At 44.8% G+C, this 11,138-nt stretch overlaps 1 long non-coding RNA gene across 2 annotated transcripts in view; it reads right to left on the bottom strand.

Moving 5' to 3' along the window:
• Positions 1-3,269: 3,269 nt before the first annotated feature.
• The window catches only part of LOC143669025 (uncharacterized), a 33,419-nt gene continuing 25,550 nt past the window's right edge, over positions 3,270-11,138 (bottom strand). The window contains exons 3-5 of one of the 2 annotated variants that reach the window (XR_013168653.1): positions 9,608-9,851; positions 5,783-5,907; positions 3,270-3,628 (exon numbers count right to left, since the gene is read on the bottom strand). This is a non-coding gene — a long non-coding RNA (uncharacterized LOC143669025). The remainder of the gene's footprint in view (positions 3,629-5,782; positions 5,908-9,607; positions 9,852-11,138) is intronic. The other variant, XR_013168654.1, reaches the window with a different exon arrangement.

The raw sequence follows: 11,138 nt of genomic DNA, 5'->3' as shown, positions 1-11,138 counted from the left end.
GCTTTCTCGTTTGCCCAGTGGACCTCAAAGTCATGGGCATGCATTCTCAGGGGTGGGCAGGTGGGACCGCTGCATGGCACAGGGAGAAACTATTAGAACTTCTCTTTATATTTTTAAAATTTCTAACTTTGCACATGCTTTTCCAATGCACATAATATATTGGTTGAGTAGTACAGAAGTATCAGTTATCAATTAATAAATATGCACGCACCAGAAGAATATGCTAAAAAATGCTTTCCTGCTAGGGGCATGGGAACGAAAAGTTTGGCAGCCACTGATGCATCCCATCTTGGTCATTCCATAGATGATGGGAAGCTCCCTCAGGATCATATAGTTCATAATTCTATGAATTTGAGAATTGTCAGTTTTCCATTAGTGCTGAATGTGTCAGCTGTCCAAGGAAAAAGGCTGATGTCCATTTGCATTGGGTCCCAGACGTGTGGCCTCAAAAACTACAAGCTGCAATTAAATGTAAGAGTTGTGCCTTCCATGGTCAAATATGGTGCCACTGTCGTCTTTGCAAATGATCGCACTCCTTTATGTTTTCTTCACACTATAGAGCTCATAAATCAATTTTAAAAATAATTTTACACGTGTATCATGAGAAGAGTCAAGACAGGTGTTATTTTCTTATTTTACAAACGAAGAGGGTTAGAAAGACCAAACGACTCCTGCATGGCCACCCAGCCCGTAGGGGACAGGGCCAACACCAACCCCCACCCCCACCTCGTTCTCCAGATAAGGACTCCAGGGCTCTTTGCACTAATAACCAGGTGAAACTGTGTTCCCCGGACCCCAGGGAGAATTAGGTGAGGGTGTGTGAGTGGCCAGTGTAAGGGCAACTCAGCTACTTCAAAAACAACGCAGTGCTCGGGGCCCACAGTCTGGTGGATCAATAGCTTCGTTCTTGTGTACACGAGACCACGCTTTATGCAGGGGGGCCTGGCAGAGGGAGAAAAGCAGATGTATGGCTCCTCATGCCACCAGCTGTCATGGCTTGCTACACTGCCATTCCTGACGAGCGCTGTTGTGACAATCTTTCTACACAATTGCAGGGAGCAGCTGGATAGGAGCAGGAACAAAAAGCCTTGTTTTTAGAGGTGTGAGGGACCAAGGAACACATATCTATGTAAAAGAACGAACTTTTAAGAAGGTCTTGGGTCCTGCCAGGTGTGTGAGCCTAAGAGGATGCCAAGTGTGGCCACAGCCCTGAACTGGCCACACTGTGCCCCATCAGCAAGTGGGAGCTGATCCTTTAAAAGAGAAGCCTGCCCGGTGCCTGCCCATGCAAAAAAAGGGGGAAAAAAAAAAAAAAGAAAGTAAAAAGAGAAGCCTTCCCCATTGGCCATTGCTGATCATCATTCATGCATATTGGTGCACTTTGGCAAATAATGACCTGTGGAAACCTTTCATCATCTTTATCCTCAACTGGCTTCTCTATGGCTAAGGCATATACTGTAATACTATTTTGCTAACCACGATGGTTCGTATGGGGTTGTTTGAATGTTTGGATGTTTAAGTATCTGTTTCCTCCTCTAGATTGTAATACCCTTTCGGACAAAGATCCTATCTTGCTTATTTTGACATCTCCAGAGTTTCCCACAGAGTCTAATGCACAGAAGATATGCAATATTTTTCTATTGAATGAATGAACTGTAACCCACATGCTGCCTGTCCTTCTGGAAAACCTCTCTTTTTGCCCTGTGTTAACTTTAAAGCAGGACTTCAAACCTCCTAACATTTACCATAAAGTTTGCTTTAATGAATACTGGATACGATGCATACCACCGACAAAGGACTAGTATCAGAATATGTAATGTCTACACATCAATAGAAAAAAGCAAATAATCCAATTGAGAAATGGATGGACCAAGGATCAAACAGAAAATTCACAAAGCAGGAAGCAAATAGTCCATGAAAATAGGGAAAAAGGAAAGCTTTTCTTTCCTGGTAATCATGGGAATGCCAGTTCAAAACAATGAGTTTATCCCCTTCAGATTAGCAGGAATGTTAAACATCGGGCTGTTCCACTCCTTGGCAAGGCTAAAGGAGCACTGTGTCCTTTCTTATGTTGTCGTGTGTGCAAATTGGGGCAACCGCATTGCAGAGCAATTTGGCAACAGCAGGCAAAGTTGGAATTGTGCATACCTAAGCAGCAATTCCACTCCTAAGACACCAGCTCACCATCTTTCCCAACCATTCATGCAGAGAATGAAGCCTTAATCCCCTAGGGCATCCATTTTGTGAAATGAATTAGCTTCTCACTTACGAGTCTGGAATGGTGCTCATTAGGTCAAATGGTGCTCATTTGACATCCATGAGCAAATTGGGAATATAATCACTGCAGTCGTCTCCTGTGCTGTGGTTCAGAGGGGGCATCCTGGCTGAGAGGCTTCCCACTGCACAAGAAGGCATGGACAAAATCAGTGGAGCATTGTACCGAACAACCCAAATGTCCATCTAGAAGAGAAAAGCAAACGGACTGTGGAATATTCATGCAGAGAAATACTATACAGCAGTGAAGAAGAAGAAGAAAAAGGTGACCTAGAACTATGAGTATGCACAAGGGTAAGTATAAAAATTTCCATGGTGACTGGAGAATCAAATCACAGAGGAATACTCATGGTATGATTCTATTAATCTGAAATGTTAAAATAGCAAACCTGGGCGGTGCGACAGTGGCTCAGTGGCAGAGTTCTCACCTGCCATGCCGGAGACCCAGGTTGGATTCCCGGTGCTTGCCACACACACAAAAAAAGCAAACCTAACATGTTGTGCTTATATATTCTTACATATGTGGTCAAAGTATTTTTGTTGTTGTTGTTTTTGGTGGGTGCATGGACTCCAGGCATGGCCCATCGAACCCGGGTCTCCCGGTGGTCAAAGTATTTTTAAAAAACATGCCTGTGGACGATAAACTCAGGAGTCAGATGAGTGGTTGCCCTAGAGAGTGGGATGGATAGTGGAAGGGCACACGTATATAACGCTGTCAAATATATTGATGACATTTTGTTTCTTAAAAAAATCTGAAACAAATATGAAAGAATGTTCGGATTTGGAAAATGCGGGCTAGTGAGCATCCATGTCTTCTATATATTATTCCCTATATTTTGGGGCATGCTAAAATAGATCATTTCAGAATGCACCGAATTTGAAATAAATGCATTAAATATACACACCCTGTCCCTGCAGCCCCACCTCCCCACTGCCTGCACAGAATCCACCTGCTCCTGAAAAAATGACTCCTGTTGGGAGAGACAGAGGAAGTTTTCTTTGATGAAATTATTTTAGACAGGATTGGATCATCTCACGCCCCCAGTTAAAAAATGTGTGCTGGTTCTTGAGTGCTGCTTGACAAAGTCTAACGTCCTCGGGCTGGCATTGAAAGCCCTTGGCAACTGGAGGCAGACTATCCCAGGGCCATTCTTCTATCTCTTGTCTTCAGCACTTTACATTCCATTCAGATTGGAGTGTTTGTCATTTTCCAGATATTACCTCATGCTTTTTGTCCATTTCATGTTTTTGCCTATTGTATGTTCGCTTCAGAACTCTCTCCTCCATTCTTGTGATTTGACCTTATGTAGCCAAAGCCTTAACAACGTGCATACTCTTTGGCATAGCAACCCTCCTGCAAGAAAAATAATTCCAGAGGTCTGCGGAGATGTAGCTTAAGAATATTGACTGTAGCATTACCTCTAAAGGCAGAATATTAAAACAACCTTAGTGTCCAAGGAGAGTTTGCTTAAATAAGTGCAATGCTCCATGGTACACAGCACATAAAAGCATGACAAACTTTCATGTTTGTCAGAGACAAAAGGCAAACTAGGCAGGTCAAGCCCCAGTTTTGGCACCTCCCAACACATCCCATCTCTGTGACCTTAGCTTTTCTGTGCTTCCATATTCTAATCTGTAAAAATGGAGATTTAATAGTACCTACTTCACAGAGTTATTGTGGGGTTTAAATGTGTTAATGTTGGTTCAAGCTCTTAGAACAGCGCCCGGCACATTGTAAATTTGCTTATAAATGGCTAATTTGGGGCATGGCTCATCTGTCTTCTCATCTGCCAACTCTTAAAGCGGGGAATGTCTCTGTTGAATTCGGTGAGCCCACTGAGGTCTTTGTGGTACTTGGCACAAATAGGGATTTAGGCTACACGTGTTGATTGCAAGAATGAATAATATTCTAGCTGAACACTTTTTAATTTGGGTTTATAAACCCATATTGACTTTAGTAAACTGGAAATTGAATAATTTGTGGGGGTCAGCTAGAAGGACCCAAGGATTGGAAAGTGAGTCCTACCAGGAAAGTATAAAGGAATTAGATTTTTTTCTTTGGGGGGGGGTGCATGTTCCAGGAATCGAACCCAGGGCTCCCACATGGAAGGTGAGCATTCTACCACTGAACCACCTCTGCACCCTAAGAAACTAAATTTTGATAGAAAACCAAGTCACTGGAAAGGGAGTATGGAGTAGTAGAATAGAAGCAGGAATATAGGTTTCGGAGTCAGAGCAGCCCAATATAAACTCTGACCCTGCTGCTTACTAAGTGGGGGCCTTAGCCCAATCTTCCTGACCTCCAGTCTAGGTTTCTTCCTCTGGCCACTATGGACAATAAAACTAACCTTTTTAAGTTTGCTATAAAGTCCACAAGTAATAATAACGAGCAATTTGTGTTACTATGTGCCAGGCCATGTTCTAAATTATTTCATATTATGCCATTTAATCCTCACGACAGCCCCATGAGCTGCCAGTACTGCCCCTGTTTTCCAGATGTGGAAGCAGACACGGAATGTGTAAGTAACCTGCTGTCTCAGTTTGCCACAGCTGTTACGACAAATACTGCAGACTGGTTGGCTGAAACAACAGGGATTTATTGCCTCACAGTTTGGGAGGCTAGACGTCAAAAATTAAGGTATCCATAATAATAATAATAAATAGAAAAGTAAAATTAAGGTATCAGCAGGCCATGCGTTTCCGTCTGTTGCATTCTGTTGGTGACTCACTGTCTGCCCCCATTACCTAGTGATCTGTCTTCGGTCTTCTATTCTGGCTTCTCCTCCTGCTCGGTGCCTCTGTGTAGTTTTCCTCTCTTATAGGGACGTCAGCCATCCTGACTGTAGGCCCCACCCTCATTCCCGTTGGTGTCAATGAAACAGGACTGTCAAAAGCCCTAGACACCTGGGGTCCATCCCAGGAATTAGACATGTCTTTGTGGGAGACACGGCTCAATCCACCGCACCCACCCAAGCTCTCACGCAGCTAGTGAATTCGTGGAGGTTTGCAGCCAGGAGTAACTCTGCCCCATGATCTTTGTTTCTGGAACTGGAGTTCCAGAGAGCTTCATAGTTTTCCTGGGGAGCACACAAATATTTCAAATGCTGATATGTTTCGCCGTCCACCATCCCCAAGAGGCATTATCCTGTACTAGCAGGATGATTTCATCTTATGGTTGACTTAGCTCAGCTGAGTCGATGTTCAGATCATGCAATTTTCAGAAGCTTCATACAGTGATGCCCTCAAGCCCAGCTGGGCTATGGCAGGCTGGTAACTGCAGCCTCCTCTTGGGGAGAATGCAAAGACGGCTCATTCGGGTGACCCCAGAGAGAGGCCTAACTCCCAAGGCTGGCTGTGCTTTCCCTAATAATTGGGAAACCACAGAAAAAGCAAGTGTTCTATGTGCAAAATGTTATAGCAGCTGTTCAAGGACCCTGTGGACTTGAAGAGAAGACAAGGTCATGAATAAACGGAACCCCCAAACTCCATTCCACCCCCAAAACATTACCTTCCTCCTCTATCAGAATGATTTTTTTTTTCCAACTGCAATCACTAGAAAAGTTTTCAGATTTGAAAACCATCTTCGTTTATTCCATTCTCTCTCTCTTTGGAGATATTCAGAGAAATGCATGTCTAAGAAAGGAGAAAAAAAAAAGAGTAGATAGAGGTCACCCAAAAGTAGATCATTAGCCTCGGAATAACCTAAGCTTTGCTTAATTACTCTTGTTTCATAAGACACAAAGGTTTAATGGGCAGCTGGCATCTAGCTACCTCCCTGGCTTTTTCTATACCTTGTGTTCTGTGGCTTCGCTGAGAAGCTCCCCAAACCTGATTCCCCAGGGACTATCGCAACACAATCTGTGCACTGCGTCTGGCTCTGGGTTTCAAATGCAGAGTAAAGAGAAATCTATTCATCAACCTCTGTGGGCTCCCAGGCTGCAGCAGGTTGTTGTTCAGGTTGATAAAAGCTTCCACATCCCTGGGGGTAAACTCCTGCCTCTCAGCGTCCACGACCCTGGCTCCGGGGTGTAAGCTGAGCCCATGTACACCTGTACGTCTGACAGATGAGCCCTGCTCTGCAAAGCCTCCAGTGACAAGCTTTTTGGAGAGCAGACACCTGCAGAGGGCCCCACGCCTTTTATTATGAGAGCTCCAGCGCAGCCCTGACCCAACAGGTCTGTGTACATGGCCAAAGAGTGATTACTTAGAGATTCACAAAGGAACTGGATTATGCCAAGCCCAAACGTCGTGCTTGGAAGGAAACACAACCGCCCATTCATAACACAGGCTCTGATTGTTGGAATTTGCCACACGCCCTTCAGTGGTTTTGTTCCACATAAAATCCCATTTTTGTCTTGGGCAGATAGGGGTGAAGGCAAAGGCCATTTGGAGTTATTAAGCCTACTATAGGCCTGGCACAGGACTAAGAGATTTATATTTGACATCCTGTTTAATCATCCCAAGAACCCATGCAGCAGAAACGTTGTTATCCTAATTTTACAGACAAAAGAACTGAGCTTGGAAAGGTTGTCATTTTCTAAGATTACACATCTAATTAGTGGCCAGGCAGGATTTGTAAAGGTGCTCCAAGGGATGTATGCCTACTGGCAGTTGTCCCCAAGGAAATCAACTGCAGAAACCCAGGGTCTGAAGATTGGGCGCAGTTAATTCTGTTTGGATCCTTTATTCATAGGATTTGTATTGCTATGCATGGGCTCTACTGAAGGTCAACCCTCAAGCAAGACCCTTTCACCCAGAGCTCCAGGTGGCTGGAGCAGCCCTCGAGGACCCTGCATGGTTGCTGACGGTGGCTGCCTAGACTGAAGGAGAGGCAAATGGCCTCAATGTATCAGTTTAGAGGTACGTATCTACTAAAAAATGGTTCTCACTTGGGGGTAATTTTATTGCTCTCCTAGTTCCCTAGGGTTTCCATAATGAAGTACCACAAACCAAGTGGCTTAAACAACAGAAATCTACTGCCTCACACTTCTAGAACTCTGAAATCAAGGTGTCAGCAGGGCCATGCTGCCTCTGAAACTTCTGGGGGAGAATTCTCCCGTGCCTCTTTCTGCCTTCCTTGGCATCCGTTGGCTTGCAGATGCATCACTCCAATCTCTGCCTCTTCCATCATCACGAGGTGGTCTTTCTCTCTGCATCTGTCTCTGTCACCTCTGCCTTTCTTATAAGGGCTACGGTCATATCGGATTAAAGGTACAACCTACTCCAGTAAGATTTCAACTTCAATTCCATCTGCAATGACCCTATTTCCAAATAAGGTCCCATTCACAGGTACTGGGGGGCTTACTTCACATACCTGTCGGGGGAATACAAGTCAATCCTTTACAGTTGCCCGTGGGACATTCAGCAATGTCTGGAGACATTTTTGGCTGTCACGACTTGGGGGTGGGTTAAGTATCCCTGGAATCTTGCAGGTAGAAGCCAGGGCTACTGCTAAACATCCTTCAAGCTGCAAAACAGCCCCACACAACAAAGTATCTGGCACAGAATTTAATAGTGCCCAGGCTGAGAAACCCTGCTTGAAACTATTATCCCACCATACAGTTCTCAGCACAGGGCTGACTCACAGGGATCAATAAATGTTGGCTTTTTATTATCAATTGTCAGTTTCTAAGCACTACTGTGTGACGACTGAATGAGTGATCCTTAGTAGATGACTCCTGGCGTCCTGGCTGGGGAGGCATGGATGCCCTCGTCCTCTCGGTGACTGCAGAGACTTGCTGGCAGGGAGCACATACCAGAAGTTAGACTGGCTTCGACCATGAACCCTAGTCCTTTTGATAACGTTGACAACTTCTTATGAATCAATCGATTCATAAGAACTTTCAATGGAAAGTTGTTTTTTTTCCCTTATGTGCTGTATGGTGGGGGTCACATTTCATTCTTTTTCCATGTGAGTATCCTCTTATTACAGCACCATTTGTTGCATTTTTGTTTTTGTTTGGTTTTTCGTTTGTTTGTTTTTCTTTTGGGAGGGAAGTGCATGGGTCAGGAATCAAACCCGGCTCTCCCACATGGGAGAGCCATGTGGGAATTCTACCACTGGACTACCTTGCATGCCCTGCTTCGTTTTTTTTAACTCTTGGTTCAAATGCATTCTTACATGAATGCCTGTATGTTAACTGGAATTAGAGGTGTTCTATTAGAGGCAGAGGTGCTGCGGGGGCCTGGAGTGCTGACCCCTCACTACTTGTCTCCTCCAAGAACACTTCAGGCTCACTAACCTCTCTGTATTCCCTCATTTGTAAAGTGGAAATGACATCCTGCTTCGTTTTTAACAGAGGAGGCAAGGTATGGTGGCAGGTTGTGGGTGATGGCGGCAGGAACTGATCTTGGAAATATTCGTTGAGTCTGAACTTTAAGACGTTGGCAGGAGATGGAGGTATCTATAGACAGTGTTACCAAATTGCCGGAATCAGACTTGGCTTTTGAATTGCAACTCAACCCCTTCTCAGAGTCACCATCGCCTAATGTATAAAACAAGAGTGATAATTCTTACTTTCAAGGGTTGGTGTGAGAATTAATTGAAAAAATAAATGTAAAGTGCCAAGCACAACAGGAGGTATCATGCACACTCCAATGGTACCTATCATTAGGAAAAGATCAGGGCCAGCTGGCCTTAGAGGACTGCCTGGGGTATGCGCCATGTGTTAACAGGATGGCCTGAATCTGCCCTGGCCAGTTTTGTCTACCTTCCTACTGGTCACCATATACCCAGGAACTTGCTTGCCATGGTTTGATTGGCCCCATGGGTTGGGATGGTATTTCCAGGGCCACCTGGAAGGTACCAGGAGAGGAGTAGAGGCACCTTTGCAGAGGTGCATCTTGAGGATTGGAAAAATATCTAGATTGTCTCAGGGAATGTACCCGAGGATGATGGCTGCCACACTGTTCTCTTACCTTCTCTCCAGGGAGGGAGAGGTGATGTAGGGGATGTTGTGTGAATCTCAGCTTCCTCTATACCATCTGTGTCCTTCAGTGAGCCACTTACCTGTTTTGAGCCTCAGCTTCCCTTCTAAAACAGATGGTAGCCACTTCATGTCAGCTATGTGACAATCCCATGATGATGATGATGAGGCTGGTGGCCATGATACATATTTCACATGAAAGTACCTGGCTATAGTGGGAAGCTGATAAATATTCTTTTTTTTTTTTTAAAGGAATAGCCAAATTCCTTATTCTGGTGAAAGGATCTACTTCACTTGCCTAAACATTTTCCCCATTATTTGTAGGACATGATCCTTCAGGCTCAATAAGCTCTCTTTCTCCCTAAATCCATTCTCATGCTCACTTCTACACCTTTGCCAGTACTGACCTGCTCAGTAGCAGTTTTCCTCCTTTCTCCATTCAAATCTTCTCCTTCTCTTGAAACATAGCTTTGATCTCGTCTTCCCTGCTCATCTCATCTTCCTTAATAGCTTCTGACATTATCCTCTGGCCACCTGGGATCAACTGCTGTGCCAGTAGAACCTCCATACATGTGGCTGTCACCAAGGGCCAGGATGAAGAATTGCATGGCCTGTGAGCTTTGTTTAGAGTTGTTTTACATCTAGGAATATCTGTTAAACAGAGACAGTTCATGCTCTTCCCTCACCTCCCATAGCCATTAAGTACTCTTTGCCTATATTTCAAATAATAAGTTTTCTTGATCTAAAATATGGTTTAACCAAATGAAGTGTGCCTACACAGCTCTTTCTTCCTCGAAGCCTTGAGGGCTATGGAAAATTTGACTTTATACCTCAGGATTTAACAGAGTCAGCAATAGGACAGGCACTAAACAAACATTGTTGGATGAATGAATGAGCCAATGAATGGTTTTTGTGGTCACACACTTCCCTCTCCTCTTCACCACCAAATTCCCCATCTCAGGAAGGTCCATGAAGGTGGCTGAAGATGCCCAGAGTGGACATTCAGACTTCTTCACAGCCTTCCTGGGAATCACACTCTAACCCTTGCCATCTATAATCCAATCAAAATTGCTGGTCATCTCCAGAAACTTGATCGTAGGTGTGCCCTTGCTATTTTCCCAAGGAGGAGAGACTCGGACCTCATTTCTTTCCTCTTATCCCAAATATTCCCTGCTCTCTTGCTTTTCCAGGGGGCCGAGGGAGGTATTGCACCTTCTGATGGTACGTTTATTTCACCAGCCTATCTGCAGGCCATCATCCGGCTCCAGTGTCCCACAGTGTCTCGGACCCTCCCGGACTTGTTTTCAGTTGCCTTCACCACACGCCTTTATTCTTCATCATATTCAGTTCAGAATGTCATAGTTGACATGTATTATTCCTTAATGGGTTTTGCTTATTTGTTGCTTGCCCTGTTTTGCGTTTTGCTTTTATTTTGAAGCCCTCTCTTCCCAATGAGATACGCGTTCTCAGGAGGCAGGAGGCACGCCCTGCACATCCCCCTACATTCTGCAGAGCAGAGTACAAATAGCAGGTGCAACAATGAAGGGTTGCAAAACCCAGTGGCATCAAGCTAAGCCCTACCGTTCTAATTCATCTTTCTCCAGCTTGCCCCGTGCCCTCCTGACAACGGAAGCCAGGCTGGAGCCAAATATAACCCAAGTGGAGACTTTTTTTAAAGGGGGGGAAGGTAGAGGAGGATGGCAGGCACAGGATGAAAACACCAAGACTGACAATCACCCCACCTGCCCCTCAGCTCCCGATGAAAAGGAACTAAAGCCATCAGATTCACTTCAATTGCTCTCCTGACCTGAAATGACTCCCTCCCCTAGGCCTGTAGGAAATTCAATTAAAGGGTCCATCTGTGAGGCAGCAGCTGAAGAGGAATGGCTGTGGGGAGGCCTACATTTTCATAAAAAAGAGCCCTTATCCTCCCGGTCC

This window comes from Tamandua tetradactyla, chromosome 25 (genome assembly GCF_023851605.1).
Source record: "Tamandua tetradactyla isolate mTamTet1 chromosome 25, mTamTet1.pri, whole genome shotgun sequence".
NCBI classification, from domain to species: Eukaryota; Metazoa; Chordata; class Mammalia; order Pilosa; family Myrmecophagidae; genus Tamandua; species Tamandua tetradactyla.
The sequence above is the reverse complement of the archived record's forward strand: the minus strand, read 5'-3'. Positions and strand labels throughout refer to the sequence as shown.